Below are 9,801 nucleotides of genomic sequence, written 5' to 3' on the forward strand. Positions count from 1 at the left end.
GCTTAAGGAGCTATTGTGGGAATTTAGAAAATAATCCTGAGAGCAGTGCAGATGCTGGAGGCCTGGCTTATAGAGTTTCAAAGGGAAACGTAAAAGGTACTATGGAGGGCCACTGAATATTTTGAATTTATAGTTCTGGTAGCTGGTGCTGAACAATTAGCTACGAATTAGACCAGTACAACGCAGGTGTGACACTTCTTTAGTCCCAACACTTGGGAGTCAGAGGCAGGCAGATACCAGAGTTTGAGGCAAGCCTGACCTACAGACAGGGCCACACAGAGAAACTCTGCCTTGGAAAACCGGGGTAGGGGGTGGTGGTGGTGGAGGGGTGTTGTTGGGGGGAGGTATCTTTGAGGCAAATTCCTCTGCAAAGTGTTTCCTCAGAGTCAGCACACAAAAGCTGTATTCCAGACGTAGCCGAGGTTGTACCAGGTGCTGTTGCTAAGCTTGGTATTGTCTAAGAATTCTCTGGTTTTGAGTGCTTGAGAGCACTTGCAGCCTGGCACTATGAGAGACCAGGAGGAGCCATTGGTGAAGGTGCAGCCCCAGTTGCAGTAGATGCCTCAGGATAGAGGGATCATAGAGAGAAGCTGAGGCTCTGCACTATGTGGTAAGACCAGAGTCCCTAAAGAGAGCCCAGCAAAGGCTATGGTGACAGCACAGCCCAGTTCAGTAAAGGCCCCAGCAGACTGAAGATATGGGATGGTAATCAAGGACAGCAGGAAGTGGGGAGTGTAGCTAGCCTGAGCCATGGAGGCAAGCTATGTATGCTGCAGAGGGAAGAGCCAGAGAAGGGAGCTGCGAAAGCCCTTTGCAGCCCAGAGGGCACTGAGCCTCAGATGGCTGACCCTGAACTTTACACAGTTGGACTTTGGTTTTGCTCTGACTCTGTTCTGGTTACTCTCTCCTGGAGTAAGAAAATACTTAATTTTGATTTTATAGGAACCTGCAGTTGAGACACGTTAGACTTTTAAAGAGAACTTGAACTTTAAAAGTATAGAAAAATTTACATACCATGAAGCTTTTAAAATCACACCATGTTTATATTGTGATTTTAATGTGAAATCTTGGGGATGAGCAAGAAAGGAAGCCATGGTTTGATAAGTGACGTGTTTGTGTGTCAGGTCAACAAGAGGCAAACTGTACTGGTTGGTTTTTGTCAACATGATGCACACCTAGATCTATGTGGAAAAAGGGATCTTCACTGAGAACATGTCTGTATAAGATTGGCCTGCAGGGAGGTCTGGTCATTTTCTTGATTACTGACTGATGTGGGAGGGTTCAGCCTACTGTGTGCAGGGCCACCCATGCGTGGGCAGGTGGTATATAGGACAAAAGGTCGAGTCATGAGATCACGCCAGTTATCAGAATTCCTCTACGGTCTCTACTTCAGTTCTTGCCGCCAGTCTTCTGCTTGAGTTCCTGTCCTGACTTCCCTTTGTGACGGATGACAACTGTAAGCTGAAATGAGCCCTCTTATCCCCTGGTTGCCTTCTGTTTTGGTGCTTATCATAGCAATAGAAACAAACTAAGATACATTCAAATTCCTGTCTTCTAAGATGTCCTAAGGACTGAGAGCTGCATGTGAAAATGGTGACAGTGGTAGCTGTTCCTGGACTGCTCTTTCATAGCTGGGGTCAGAGTCCTTGTTGTCTTTTGGAATCGTTCCAGCAACTCGGGAAGGCAGAATCTCACATCCCTCTCCTACATATGAGAAATGGAGGCCTCACTCAAGACCCCAGAAGCTGAAGGTATCATATCTACTGCTTTTCATGATGAGTTGGGTCTTCAAGACACACGCTGAGGGTGTGAAGGGATCAGAAAGACTGTCCCCCGAGAAATCTGACCTGCCCCTTCTCCTGGGGTTAAGTCTTCTGGTGAGCATATGCTGAAGAACACGGTGAATTCCAAGGTTCTCAAAGCAAGAGGAACAGGCCATTCAAGGAGAAGCATGTGAGAGCCTAGCCAAGGGGAAGGGGTTGGGGCTCAGCCCTGGCGCTGGGTGATGAAGCTGCATGCTTTCCACCATTTCTACCAATCGCAGTCCCTCTCTGAACCTGCACATGCGTGGCTGTGGGTAAAGAAGATGGACTAGAGCCCATGCAAGATGGACCTGCAGACCCCATGCAGGAGCTACAAGTGTATGGCCTTCTGAGGACATAGGAGAGAACTCTGTATTTGTCAAGTGAATGTGGCCAAGGGTGGACGTCTGGCTTGGCCACAAGCCCCTTGAGGTTGAAATGACTTCAATTCAAGATAAAATCACCCATGTCTGGTACATTTCTGAACCCACTCATCTGCCCCACAGTATTGTCTCTCATGTCCACTTCCTCACGGGCTATAAGGCTGTCAGGGGTCTCCTGAGGAAGTCTGCATTTGTGCTGACCCCAGATGGCAGGTCAAGGCCAAGTTCATAAAGGAATGTGGGTGTGTCATAGCTCGGAAAGAGGCTCCTGCAGACTCAAGCCAGATTGTTTCATTACAAGCCACTTTGGGTTTCTGGCAGCTAGGAACAGAAGGACCATGGACACAATAGGCATGTGTCAGGTTGTGATTTTACAAGGAACATCATGAAACTTTTCAATGTGGTCAGGACACTTCCCAGGTTTTGTGGCAGAACCTCGGAATCAAGTTCAAAGGCAACTTTGAAGGAGTTACAGGGTCGGGTGGGGCAGGAAAAGGACGGCTAAATCTAGACTAGGCTTCAAGAGGTTTGGAACTTGAACTTCAGCCACCCATAAGAGGTAGGAAGGAGGGAGATGTATGCTCAGGGGACTTATGTCTATGTTGCTTCACTGATTCTCTGTGCAGCTTTGGATTGGTTTCCCTACAGCCCTGCTTCTTAGTGATAGCAGTGTTACTGTCTGTGCCACAGGGCAAGTATATCAAGGTGGGCTACACCTTGAGTGGAAGGAGCTAGACTGGAGAGTGCCAAAGCTGTCTTCCAATTGTCAATGCTAACTAACCATAGTCATGGCAGTTAAGAGGGTCAGGTAATTAAGTGGCTGTGGCCAGATTCAGGATCATACAAGATCTAATGACCTTGATCCCATCAGACTTCACAAGTGTCTTTTAAATTAATGCCATTTGTCTTTCTGCTTGCTACAAGAGGCATCAGATGCAGACCCCATAGCTTCAAAGGCAACTGAGAGAGGTCCTGTGTAGTGAATGCACATAGGCATGTTGAAATTCCATTCAGCATGTAAGGCCTGCCTGAGCTCCATCCTCCTTGGTCAACCACAGATATCTTTCCCTTTTCATGGAACTGCAGAAGGTGTGAACTTTAAACTTTAATCGGCAGCTTTTCCACCCATTGATATGGACTCAATGTGCTTGTGTGACACACTTACCCAAGCTCACAAGTGTGACACACTTGTGCTAGGTGTTCAGGCTTTGTTCAGGTGGAACCTAGGTGTTCTCTTGTTGGGCTCTTGTTGGGTATTGATCTTTACCTGCCTGGCCCCGATGGCCCCTGGCTGCCATTCTTACCCCTGTGTCTTCTGTCTAGTTATAGAGTCCCATGGCACTTTCCAGTTTGGTTTTTTTTTTTTTGTTTGTTTGTTTGTTTTTAATGAGTCCTGGATAGGTCCCAGCACCTCTATAGGAGAAACACCTTCTACATCTTTAGAATCCCTCCTGTCCGGAGCTGGCTGAGCCCCCATGTGTAAGGCCTATGATTATCTGCTGATTTAGTCAGTGGATACAAGCAAACCCAGACAAAAGCCAGGCCAGATTCAGCAACCTCAGAAGAAAGTATGCGACTTGTCTGAGGATCTGTCACTATTCCTCTGCTAACACCGTATGCTGTGGGAGTAAACATGCGTGTTAAGGACTACTGTGCACCAAGCATGGCAGAGGGACTATGCAGATAGATCGGTTTACAGATGAGGAAGGCTGGATTTAGATGTGATGACCCCCTCCTGCTTCTCCTTCCCCAGGTCAGACCTGACTTGCTGATATCAAAGTCAGGATTCGAACCCAAGTCTGTTGGTTCCCACGTCTGACTCTTTCCATACACACCCCTAGCCAGCTCTCCATGCCAGGCCCCTCTCTGCCAAAGAGAAGACCTTTGCAATGTTTTGTGTCCTTGAAGGCAAACCAAAAGAATTCCCTACTCGCAGCCGGCATTCCAACTGTTGGTTTATGGGTTTTGCTGAGAGCGCAGCCAGGGGCCTATCGCCCTTAGTGAAATAGATACTTTTCCAATCAAAGAGTCAAACCCGAACTTGGCTTTTTAGAAAACCACTCGTCTGGAATGCTTGCCAGCCACCAGACGCTCCTGCAGTTCAGACTGTTAAAGCTGTCTCAAACATATGGAGAGACCTTTAGGTGGAGGGTGGGAAAGGCACCAACCTGCCTATGAAAGTACATGGACAATCAAGTTCTCCGAACCCTGTGGCTGGCCAGAGGCAGCCACCCCTTTTTGTGGCATTCTTGGAGTCTTGCTGCCTTGCTGAACCCCAAATGAGCTTTTATTTTATGAGACTTCTCTTTCATGAAACAAAAACAGCAATTAAAGAGAAAACCCTTCTATAAACAAGTGTGTATAGCCCTCGTTTGCTTAAGTTTTTCCAACCTTAGGAAAAACTGGAGCTGAACTGGCCTTCTAAAATAAGGTTCACAAAGTATTTTCTTTCAGGTTCATTCAAAGTAGTCACCCCACCCCACCCACCCTTTCTCAGATTTTGAAGTTTCCAGTGGTTCCCACCATATCCCGGAGACTCTCCGGGCAGGTGTTTTCATTATCTCTGGCCACAGATATGCAAATGACTGGCTGCCATTGTGATTGAAACCCTCACCCCAAATAAATATGGAGCTGGAGTCCCTAAAAAATCATTTGCACTATAGACCTTGGTGGGCATCGACCAAGAAACAGCCGTGAGCTGGTTAGGGACTAGTTAATCCAATCTGAATGGTCAGCCAGGAATGGTGAGCAGACATAGTCCATGGTTCCCAGAGGTTTCCCTTAACCCTTCCTCAGTTTTGATCTGAGGTTTGTACAAATAGAAGTTATGTGCGGGGTGGAGACCAGCCAGAAAGTCTCTGAGAAACCTCCATCTTACACATTTGGTTTGAGACAGCCAGACATAAATCTTTGAGGATATCCGTCTTCCTAGCAGAGCGGCTGGGTTTTATGACTACACCCTGGTTAGACTGGAATGGAGAAAATACTTTCTGGAGTCCAAGGAGAGGGCTAATATTCCCTGAATAGCGAATGTAGTCTGTCAAGCAGAAAGGAACGCCTTTTTCTAAAAGTCAGTGGCTATATGCTATCAAGGGAGAAGGTGCATGAGCATATGTGTGTGTATGTATATGTGTGTATATGTGCACAAGTATGTGTGCATGCCTGTGTGCATGCATATGTGTGTATACTGTGCATGGGTATGTATGTGTGTGAATGTATACGTGTATGTCTGTATGTGTATGTGTATGTCTGTATGTGTATGTGTGTGCATGTGTGTGTATGTACGTGTGCACAGTATGTGTATGTGCCTGTGTGCATGTATACATGTGTGTGTGTATACATGTGTGTGTATACATGTATGTATGTGCATTAGTGTGTTCATGTGCGCGTTTGCATGCATATGTTTATTTAGTGACTGAAAATAACCAGCTTTAGTTTTTCTGCCTCTGTAATAGTAAGTTAAGCTGGGATACCTTAGCCATCTCTGTGGTAAAGTAAGACAAACCTATATTGCCAACCCCCTCTGTGTGTCATCAATTCTAAAGTCAGACCTCATTCCCAAGTATTGGTTTTCCTTCTCAGCAATGCTTCCCCAAGTCCTCACTGCATGCAGGGCACTGGCCTGGGTTAATCATTTATTTAGTTTATGTGAGACAGGGGCTCATGTAGCCCAGGCTGTGCCCTGGGTTTTGTCAATGCTCCCTGTAAAGCTGGCTAGGGAAATGTATTGATTTTTACCAATCTGGGTTTATTAAGTTTGCTGAGCAAGTACGAGTCTCATTCTGAGAGAATCTCTGTCTCAAAATGGGAAATTCAAGACACTTATGTGGCTGGGGACATGGACATTTTAAGAGGACTCTATGAAGTCCAGAGGCACAAATATGACCCAGTTTGACTTCAGGAAGGTTATAGTCTGCAGCAGGAGTCAGCCCCGAGGGTAGACCACCAGGCATTAGTGGAAAGACATTGGTAGAGAAGAGGATCCAGTTTGAACCCAAAAAAAGAATTTAACTCTATTTTACTTTTCAATTGGCATATATTAACTATATACAAGGATGGGTTTTGTCGTGGCATTTCATATATCCCTATAGTATACTTTGATCCCCCCTCCCCGTCTCTGGTCTTATTCCCCTGCACTGATCCCCTTCTTCTCCCAGCAAGTTCCCGATCTCCCTTTTACCTACATGTCTTTCTCTCTGCGTTTGACCCAGTGTGTTTGATTAGGATTGCTTGTATGAACACAGCTGAGGGGTCGTTTACAGTACAGGACATGGACATTACTCACCACCTGACCAGTTAGTTGTGAGTATCTGCTGTAACTCACCACCTGACCAGTTAGTTATGAGTATCCACTGTAACTCACTCACCACCTGACCAGTTAGTTATGAGTATCCACTGTAACTCACCGCCTGACCAGTTAGTTATGAGTATCCACTGTAACTCACTCACCACCTGACCAGTTAGTTATGTGTATCTGCTGTAACTCACCACCTGACCAGTTAGTTATGAGTATCCACTGTAACTCACTCACCACCTGACCAGTTAGTTATGAGTATCCACTGTAACTCACTCACCACCTGACCAGTTAGTTATGAGTATCCACTGTAACTCACTCACCACCTGACCAGTTAGTTATGAGTATCCACTGTAACTCACTCACACAAAAAGGAAGCTCCTCTGACCAAGGCTGAGGGTAGCAACAGTCTCTGGGGAGAAAAACACAGCATGTCAGCTAAACATCATCTGCACCTTTACTGCTAGAACCCATGACCTCCCCAGCCATGGGCTTTTGTCTAGGTTTATAGGGCCACACATGAATTTCTTCTATGGCATGGCTTTAGATCCAATGAGAAAATGGCTGGCTACTTCTGTAACTAAAAGCGTTAACTCTTAAAAAAAAAAACCTCATTGGGCTTGTGTAGTGGCACACACCTTTAATCCCAGCACTCAGGAGGCAGAGGCAGGCGGATCTCTGTGAGTTCAAGACCAACATGGTCTATAGAGTGACAGCCAGGGCTACATAGTAAGACTCAGTTTTGAAAGAGAGAGAGAAAGAGGAAGAAGGAGGAAGAACAGGAGGAGGAAGAGGAAGAGAAGGATGAGGAGGAGGGAGAGGATGAGGAGGAGAAAGAGGAGGAGGGAGAGGAGGAGGAGGAGAAGGAGGAGGAGGGAGATGATGAGGAGGAGAAAGAGAAGGAAGACCTAAGCCTTGGGCACAAGGGCCCTCATGTGAGAGACATGGTACTCTGGAGAAATTTCTAGGTCTTCAGACTGGCTGCAGGATGGCATCTGAAGAGACAAAATTGCATGCAACAGGGTTGGCCCAGCCCAGGAGTAGTGGAGATAGCTGCAGAATCTCAGGGAGACACTCGACGCTGGCAGCAAGCTCCAGGAAGTGCTCAGGAACATGAGGTGGGTGGGGCTGGCAAGAAGCCCATGTGCATGGTCAGCATCACTGGGATTCTGAGTGAGAGATGTGGCCAGGTGAGCTGACTTTCCACTCCAGTCACTCAGAGTGCCAGGCATGCATTCAGCCAATAGGTTCACCATTGAATGGATAGTGTGCTGGAGGCATGGCTACAAGCCTATGAGCTCTAGGAAGTGAGGGCACTTTCTGGTGGAGTAACCTGATAATGGTGTAGACATTGATGGACTAACCTACTAATGGTGTAGATGACATTAAGGGGGTAATTTATTAACAGTGCTATTGTGACCCACCTGATGACATTAGTGGGTACAGAGAGAAGCTGTAGGAGGAGGAACCTGGCTAGAGTGATAAGTCATGGGCTGTGACCTGGAAGGATGTGTCTCTCATCCCAGCCCCCTGCCCTGCTTTTTCTGCTTCCTGTCAGCTTTGGATGAGCAGCTAGCTCTGTCCTGCCCTGACTTTCTGACTCATCCTACTTCCAAAGCAATGGCACCAGTCAGCCATAGACTTCAGTCTCTAAGACCCTGAGCCAAGATATATCTTTCCTCCCTTAAAATCACTTCCTGTAGGTATTTGACAGTGACAGAAAACCACTCCAACCTTTTCTTTTTCAGACTTTCAAATTGTAAAGTAAGATATAGACTTTAAAAATTGCCCAAGACAAACATGTGTTTTAGTGCATAGTTAGACCCCAAATGTGTGACTCTTGCTACAGTTCAAAAAAGTCCCCCAAAAGTTCATGTGTTAGAAATTGGATCCCTAAAATCTCAAGCAAATGCTGTTTGGAAGTGGGCTTTTGTGAGGCAAATAGGGTTAGATGAACTCTCGTTAGAGAGTCTTATGCATACTGACACTTGGGGTTTTATAATCAAGGGAGGGAGGACTTGGAACACATTCGCTCTGTTTCACTGTGTAATGTCCTCTGCCATGCATGGACACAGAGGGAGGTCCTTGTTACATGCTTGAGAGATGCTGGCCTTGTGCGTTTGGACCTCCAAACTGTGAGCCAAGCAACCTTTTATTCTTTATATATGACCCAATTTCAGTTATTTTGTTATAGTGACAGAAAACGGGCACTGAGTATCGTAGGTTAGTTTTACTCTTTTTTTTTTTTTTAAATGATGTCTTTTAAAAATCTCTTTGGATCTCCAACATTTCCTCATATCTTTTTATTTTTATTTTATGTGTGTGGATGTTCTACTTGCAAGTATGTCTGCACCACACGCACATGGTGTCTGAAGAAGCCAGAAGAGGGTGTTGGATCTCTTGGAACTGAAGTTATAGACAACTGGGAACCACATGTAGTCACTGAGAATTGAACCTGCGTCCTCTAGAAGAACAGCCAGTGCTCTTAACCTCTGAGCCATCTCTCCTGCCTTCACGTCCTTGTCTTTGCTTTGTGTTTTATGGTCATGAGCCTGATTCAATTGACATGTGTGTTCTCTCTCACTTGGGGTCTGCTGTCTGCATTCTGAGGGGGACGGGTACCATATTTCTCTCTTCCCTTTGTTTTCTGCACTGGCAGCTGGAAGAGTCCGGTCAGATTCAGGTTCAAGCTCTTTGGCAGGGGGAGAGGTGAGAGTAACTCTTATGAGCTTGTAGAGCTGCTATACTGTTGCCAGTGCTAGATCTGTTAATTCCTGGGAATTGTAAAAATGCTGCCTTGAAACTTTGGAAAGCAGAGAGGCAGACAAGGGGAACTCCTGCGGAGATGGCTCCTGTGTTTGCAAAAGGATGGCCTGACAGCTGTCACCCACTGGAGGACACCAGGGTAGGACAGCTCTGGGGAGTGTCAGTGGCACACACGTCCACATTCATCTGTAGAAGGTCCTGCTTGGTCCCTAGGTTTCTGAGACAGGAAGCAGAATGTAGAATCATGCTAGACAGTATACTACCGAGCTATAGTTTCTAATTTTTCAGCGCTAGAGCAAAAGTGGTCGGCCCTTAGAAACCACAGAGGGTCACAGACAGCTATTTCCAGGAGCCTGCCCCACCCCCCAACTACCCAAATCAGCAGCGTCTCAAGTCCATTGTATAAAATGAACCAATACTTGTTTAGAATCTTCACACAACCTTCCACATACTTCAAGTCCCTTCCAGATGACTACCTTACCTAACACCCTCAGATGTGACTAAATATCCATCACAACAAGTCACTCGGGGAATATTGACAATGGAAAACATTTTG

At 46.2% G+C, this 9,801-nt stretch overlaps 1 long non-coding RNA gene across 1 annotated transcript in view; it reads left to right on the plus strand.

Moving 5' to 3' along the window:
- Gm35723 overlaps positions 1–9,062 on the plus strand; it is a 63,357-nt gene extending 54,295 nt beyond the window's left edge. The window contains exon 3 of the long non-coding RNA XR_872355.2: positions 8,822–9,062. This is a non-coding gene — a long non-coding RNA (predicted gene, 35723). The remainder of the gene's footprint in view (positions 1–8,821) is intronic.
- The last annotated feature ends 739 nt before the right edge of the window (positions 9,063–9,801 follow it).

This window comes from Mus musculus, chromosome 11 (assembly GCF_000001635.26).
Source record: "Mus musculus strain C57BL/6J chromosome 11, GRCm38.p6 C57BL/6J".
In the NCBI taxonomy this organism is placed as follows: domain Eukaryota; kingdom Metazoa; phylum Chordata; class Mammalia; order Rodentia; family Muridae; genus Mus; species Mus musculus.